General features: G+C 35.3%; 1 pseudogene; it reads left to right on the top strand.

Moving 5' to 3' along the window:
* Positions 1 to 4,343: 4,343 nt before the first annotated feature.
* Positions 4,344 to 6,721, top strand: LOC143559792 (3-beta-hydroxylase pseudogene; annotated as a pseudogene).
* Positions 6,722 to 7,136: the final 415 nt, after the last annotated feature.

Genomic DNA, 7,136 nt, shown 5'->3' with positions numbered 1-7,136 from the left:
ATTTGAATAATTGCTCGATTTGGTGTTCTATGCTTATTTGACTATGTGTTTATAGCTTTTGGATAGTGAAACTATAAATCCTATACCATTTGGCAATGGCAAGGTGTCGTTAACGTATGCTATTAACGATAACTATAAATCCTAGACTACTCGGCATCCCTTTGTAGTTAGGTGGTGCTAACGTAAGCTTATTAGCAACTGTCATAAAATCCTAGACTAATTGCCAATAGCTAGGTGTCGCTAACTTGTTAGCGATAACTATTTATTCCAGTTTATAGCTCTTATTTATTGTTTTGTATACAAGTTTTGTGGATTTTCATACTATACACTTATATGTTCAAACTTATGAATTGCTCACCAACCTTTGTGTTGACAAACTTTATTTTATGAAATGTTACAGGTTTGACTTTTGTTGACTCGAGTGCTTGACGGAAAACGTTACCAAGACCTTTAGGATATTAGCAAAACGAACAATATAATTATTACTTGTATTCAGTTTGTTTGTGTAGACAAGAAGTGTTGTTTATCGATTTGTTGAAATAAAATGAGTTAAATGAATATTGTCACTTCAAATAGTGTTTTGTGTATTTGTCCAATCACGTTGCACCCCGGCATGTTCCGCCTTTGGTCGGGGTGTGACAAACGAGTACAATATTGCTAAGTGAATGTGATTACAGAGAACTATCAGCTAGAGTATGTGCGAGTGTAACTGTGTGACCTAGAGTTGATCATAGACTCGGTTTATAAAGAAAAGAAAATATTCATCAAATAACTAACTAGCCCTATAAATCCGCCATTTCTCCACTCTCTTCCATCGTGCCATTGAAGTCTAGTAGCGAAATAGATGGTGGACTAAGTCTTAGAGCCGTTGCACTTGACAAATATCAGCCTACATACAAGAAACAATCGTTAATAATACCAATACCTGAGGATCCTCGATCCTATTACAGTTCCGGAGCCCTTTAGGAGGATAACAGATCCAGATCTGTCAATAAGAATAACATATCCTCATAGTCAAATTTATTTGGCTTAACAGTAATCGAGTTGGAAAACCCTCATATCATGATGCTTTTGTTTAAAGTAGATAAATTTTGCTTTTTAGGATACGCTAGACATGAAGTACCTGGATGAAGTTTTAGATTCCCGGTTTCCTCCGGACCCAAAACGTTTCGAGGATTCTTGAAGTCGGCCCTGATAGCAGCCAAAGAAGATAGAGAAATTGAATGCCCGGTTTCCTCCGTAATTAATAAGCAGGTTATCAAAACAATAAAAAGGCGTTGCAGCATTGGCTTGATGATGAGCTTGAAGTGGTGAATGTGTATGAAGTTAAATATGATTTATTCCTATCAACATTTTTCCCCTTTCATATGTGGACCAGAAAGTTAATCAGGTTAGTTTTGGATGTTAAATACATGCGCATTTACTTGTTTACCCTTATTCTAAAAAAAGACAAAACATAAAGGCTATGGATAGCAATTTTCTTTATTTTAATATTGTTTTCTTAATTCAAATTTAATTGTAATTATGATATTTAGAAAAACTGAACAAACAAGTTTTGGAAGGTCACATACGTTATTTTGACTGTCTCCCGTACGGTTATGTTTGAATTGAAATGGCTACTTTTCTGCATATATGGTTGGCAATTTTCTTTATTTTAATGTATGGAAGTCTGAAAAATGTATTTACTAACATACAGTGTCATTTCTAATGTGGTGTAGTGGTAGGGAGTTTGAGTTTCTTAATAGATTAGGTCAGCTGGTTATGACCTTTAGCCATTTGGTTACCCTGTACGAAGTACTTACACATTCCATGTTTGTCAGTCCTTCAAAAAAAATAATCAAAAGATTTTGAAGCTACTTGTGGGGTACAATTGTACTTTGTAGTTGGTGTATATTAGAGTATCACCAATAAAGGATTTTTGAAGTGTTTTTCAAGGAGAGAGAATGTGATGTAGATAAGATAGGGTATGATGTGGAAGAGAGAGGGTGTGGTTAAATTCTTGGTGAAAAATATACTAAGGCCCCGTTTGTTTTTTTAAAGATTTAAGTCTAAATCTGAATACCACATCTGAATGTTAAGAGGTGGTTCAAATGTCTGAAATCTGAATCATTAAGAGGTGGAGGCTAGAGACGAACCTCTAGTCGTCGGAGATGGAGCCTAGTCTCCGGGTTAGAAGTTAATGGAGGCCGGAGACAAACGTATGTTTTTTTTGGGTTAAGATGTTTTCAGACCCACTAAAACCTTACTGGTTCATATGCTATTAAGACGCTGAACCTCTTAATGCCAGAAAAAAAACAAACAGCCCCACGTCTGATTACGTCTGACCGAATCAGACGTTTTCCTCTATTCAGAGAAAAGAGGCAAAAACAAACAGGGCCTAAGAATGTGTTTGCGAGATGAATAGGAGTAGGGGTGCAAATGAGCCGAGCTGCTCGCGAGCTATTCGAGATCAACTCGTTAAAAAGCTCGATCGAGCCGAGCTTTATCGAACCCGAGCCCGAGCTCGAGCCTATAAATAAGCTCGTTTAATAAACGAGCCCGAGCCCGAACATTACTTATCGAGCTCGAGCCGGCTCGCGAGCGTAAACGAGCCTGCCATTTATATAATTTTTTTAAAATATATATTTAATAATTATTAATTAATAGATATAATGCTATGAAAAAATAAATACAAATAACTAAATAATATATATTCTTTTATAAATAAAATTATAATATAAAAAAATATATAAAAATAGTTATAATTATATAAAAAAATAATTGATAAATAGTAAATGAGCCGAGCCCGAGCCCGAGCCGAGCTCGAGCTTAAAAATCCATCCACGAGTCGAGCTCGAACTTTGAAAATAGAGCTCGAAACGAGCCGAGCTCGAGCTCTGTGTAAGTTAAACGAGCCGAGCTCGAGCCTAGTCGAGCTCGGGCTCGGGCTCGGCTCGGTTCGTTTGCACCCCTAACTAGGAGGAGGGAGGAAAAAGAATAGAAAAGAGAGGAGTATTATTATGAGGTTAAATGTCAACTGACAAATAAAAATACTTCTAAAAACACCATTTATTGAAGATGGTGTTAGGCAATTTAAATTATGCATTTGATTGTTTAAAAGTTAAGATTTAAATAAAGAAAAGTGCTTATGCTTATTTGTTTTTGTAATTAAAACACATATGAAAAATATATTTACTAAGATTTTTCAGGATAATTAACCGGGGCTTATTTAAAGATTTGTAAGTTTTATGTTTTGTTTTTAAAAATATTTCGTTTTGCTTAATGCATTATTGTTTTGTGTATAATGCAGGTGATTGCGAATGTTCTGATGTGGGTTTTCACGTTTTACACGTTAAATATGTGTTGATGACGAGAAGATATAAAGTTAAGTATGTGAAGCCATGTGCGGTTACTATGACACTTCTTAAGTAAGTCTTCTAATTATATATTAGTGATATGATTATGTGTGTACTAACCATTTGGTCTTGATGCAAATACAAACAGAATCACTAAAAATTCCGTCGGATGTTATGGTTCTTTAACGAATTCCATCAGAACCATTAATACATTGACACATGGCACGATTTTAAAGGTCCACAAATTCATCGGACAGTGTTGAAATTCCGTCGGATCCGATGGAATTCTTTGGCCATTTTGGGGAGTTGTTGAAAACCTAGGTTATTTTTGGAAATTGTTTGTCAAACTAGGCTATTTGAAGAATTTTCTAATTATAAAATGATCTTGTTTTCTTATAACGTAATAGGGTCGCTCAACTTCTTAATATTCAAGAAGGCCGGTCATTTTGATCTCACTCAACCTCTCAACTCAAACTCTCAAATTCAATCTATCAAACAAGAGCATCCACAATGTACACTACTCGTGTGTTAAGAGGAAGAATGTAGATACAGTAATACCATACAGTTAGACAAAAGTGAGAAAACGATCAACGAAACACGTAAAAGTATTAGGGTAGCTACAACTTTAGAAATAAATCAAGAAGCACGGGCAGTGGTTAACTACATGCATGATTTAGAAGTTAGAAGCAACTAAGTGGGCCTAAAAACACCCAAAACTAGAACGTTTAAGCGTACATTGTAATTTGAAATTTGAGTATAAATATTATTACCCCATGCGATTGACACTTGTGTGGCATGCAAATGACGCTTGTGGCCGGCATGCAAATGATACTTGTTGGGGATCAGAAAAGTTGTGTCGTATTTTTCTGTCACAGTACCACACCTAATAAATACAAAAGGCTTGATACTAATTAAGAGTATGCAAATATAAACGCATGCATTTATAAGAAAATTGAAGTCTATATATATGTGTGTGTTAGATAGATAGATAGATAGATAGCAACAACAATGTTACCTCTCATTTCAATTTCCCTACTTACGTTGCTGCTGTTGATCATTCCAATAAAATGGCTACTATCATCACCAACAAGTAACTCTAAATCAAGCCAAAAGAAGCAGCCACCGTCACCACCAAAGCTTCCGATTATCGGAAACCTTCACCAACTAGGCTCCGTCCCTCACCTCTCTCTCCGGTCCTTAGCCAATAAGTATGGACCCGTTATGATGCTTCATTTAGGGAGTGTGCCCACACTTGTGGTCACCTCCGCTGATGCAGCTAAAGAGATCTTGAAAACCCATGATCTGGTTTTCTCAAGCCGCCCAAAGTTACCCATTCCGGACCAGCTTTTTTATGGCTCCAAGGACATAGGCTTTGCGCCCTACGGAGAGTATTGGAGGCAGATCAAGAGCATTACGATCATCCACGTTCTATGTAAGAAGCAGGTTCAGTCGTATCAGCATGTTCGAGAGCGAGAAACAACCCGTCTTATCGACCAAATCGCACAAAGCAGCGTTGGTGGTTCGGTGTTTAATTTGACCAACATGCTTGCTAAGCTTAGTAACAATATCATTTGTGAGGTGTCTCTAGGAAGAACTTACGAGGGTTTTAAGTTCAAAGAGTTGCTGGTGAATTTTCAGGATCTACTTGGCGTTGTAAGTGTGGGGACTTATGTTCCGTGGCTGTCTTGGGTCGATCGGTTGCGTGGTTTGGAACGTCTGGCAAAGACTGTTGGCAAACAACTTGATGCTTTCGTTGATTCCATCATCGAAGAGCATGTAGCAAAGAGGAAAACTGGTGATCATGCTGGAAATGATCTCGTTGATATCTTACTCGATGTTCAAAATGATAACGCATCCAATTTTAAGTTTGGAAGGGATACCATTAAAGCTCTTGTCATTGTAAGTCACTCTTTCTCCATCTCCACACCATTTATTTTATTTATATAAATTATACATGTGTGCATGTTACATCGGTAGATTATTTGTTTGTTATATATATATATATATATATATATTATATAGGGTAAGAATCCTAACAGAATCTTTTGTAAATTGAGAACTTTGAAAACAATTTTGAACCGCTAAAAACACATTTAAAAAAAATATTTAAAAAAGTCATAAAACAAAAATTAACAAAAATTTTAAATAAAAAAACCAAAATTCTTATATATCATTACGGTTTCACTAAAAAAAACGTCATATTATACACATATGTATACTTTTCTTTAATCTTTAGTTGCGTAATATACACATATGTACAGTATCATTTATCTTAAATTATATTATACGTACATGTAAAAAAACATGTAAATATACATATATGTATATATTATACATATGTGTATATAATTTAGCTAAAACGAGTTTTTTTCTTTTTTTTATGAAAACGGGATGTTAAAATAAGAATTTTGGTTTTTTTATTTTTTTTCATTTTTGTGTTTTTTTTATTTTTATGATTTTTATTTATTTTTGGGTTTTTTGTAGTCCAAAATAGTTCTTATAGTTCTCAATTTTAAAAAAGTTCTCTCAATATCCTAATCCTATATATATATATATATATATATATATATTACTTATAAAATAAATGTGTAGGTAAGTGATACTAATTAATTACCTTAAAAACATATGATCGTTATGGTTATTATATATATATGGGTTATCTTGTTTATTAACAATAATTTACTTCACACTTTGAATTGAAGACAACATGCATAAATATATGTCTTGTAGGATATGTTTTCCGGTGGGACTGATACAACATACACAACTATTGAATGGGCACTGAGTGAGCTAATAAGGCACCCAGACACCATGAAAAGGTTGCAACAAGAAGTGACAACAGTAGCTAAAGGAAGACCTATGATCACCGAGGATGATATCGAACGGATGCCCTACTTGAAAGCCGTCTTGAAAGAGACTTTGCGATTACACACAATAATACCGCTACTTGTTCCTCATGAAGCAACTGAGGATGTGAATGTCATGGGGTATGATCTCAAAAAAGGCACCCAAGTGATAGTAAACGGTTGGGCGATTGCACGAGATCCTTCAGTATGGGAAGATGCTGATATGTTTAAGCCAGAGAGGTTCTCGAATAGTTGTGTTGATTTTAAAGGGTTTCACTATGAATTCATACCATTTGGTGCCGGGCGAAGAGGGTGTCCGGGTGTGGATTTTGCGGTTTATATAATAAACCTCGTGTTAGCCAACTTGGTGTACAAGTATGATTTCGCATTGCCAAATGGTGTGAAATCTGAAGAACTTGACATGAGTGAGTCGGTCGGACTCGTTATCCATAAAAAATATCCATTGATGCTTGTGGCTGCTGCCCGTTAATATCATGATCATGGTGGTGCTAAATAAATAATAATTTCATGGTATATGAAATTGAATTAATGTTGCCTAGTCGTTATGTTTTTACTTTTATGTATTGTACTGTACTGACCTTCGTCAATGGGATATGAAATTGAATATTATGAAACCCATAGACAACCCTTCTTCAAGCCTTAATTTCCTTTAATTAATTGGTTGAGAGATACGTATATACACTCATGCAGGGGAATATATAGCCTAAAATCCATAGGTTGAGTTTACACATACAAGATCGTTCTTAAACATTTGGAACTTAAATAAAGCAGCGGTTACTTAAAAGTCATCATACGTGAGGGTACCAAATTTAAACACAAAAGTAGATTGTTTGAATATAACAACATAATAAACGTAGGAAACTTCGACTTCTTAGATGTCGGTCTTCAGTCGGATAACCCTACCTCAAAGGCAGCCAGATCCTTATTCTACTTC

This window comes from Bidens hawaiensis, unplaced genomic scaffold (genome assembly GCF_021521415.1).
Source record: "Bidens hawaiensis isolate Kalapana, Puna unplaced genomic scaffold, B.hawaiensis_p1.1 tig00020038_1, whole genome shotgun sequence".
Taxonomy (NCBI): Eukaryota; Viridiplantae; Streptophyta; class Magnoliopsida; order Asterales; family Asteraceae; genus Bidens; species Bidens hawaiensis.
The sequence above is the reverse complement of the archived record's forward strand: the minus strand, read 5'-3'. Positions and strand labels throughout refer to the sequence as shown.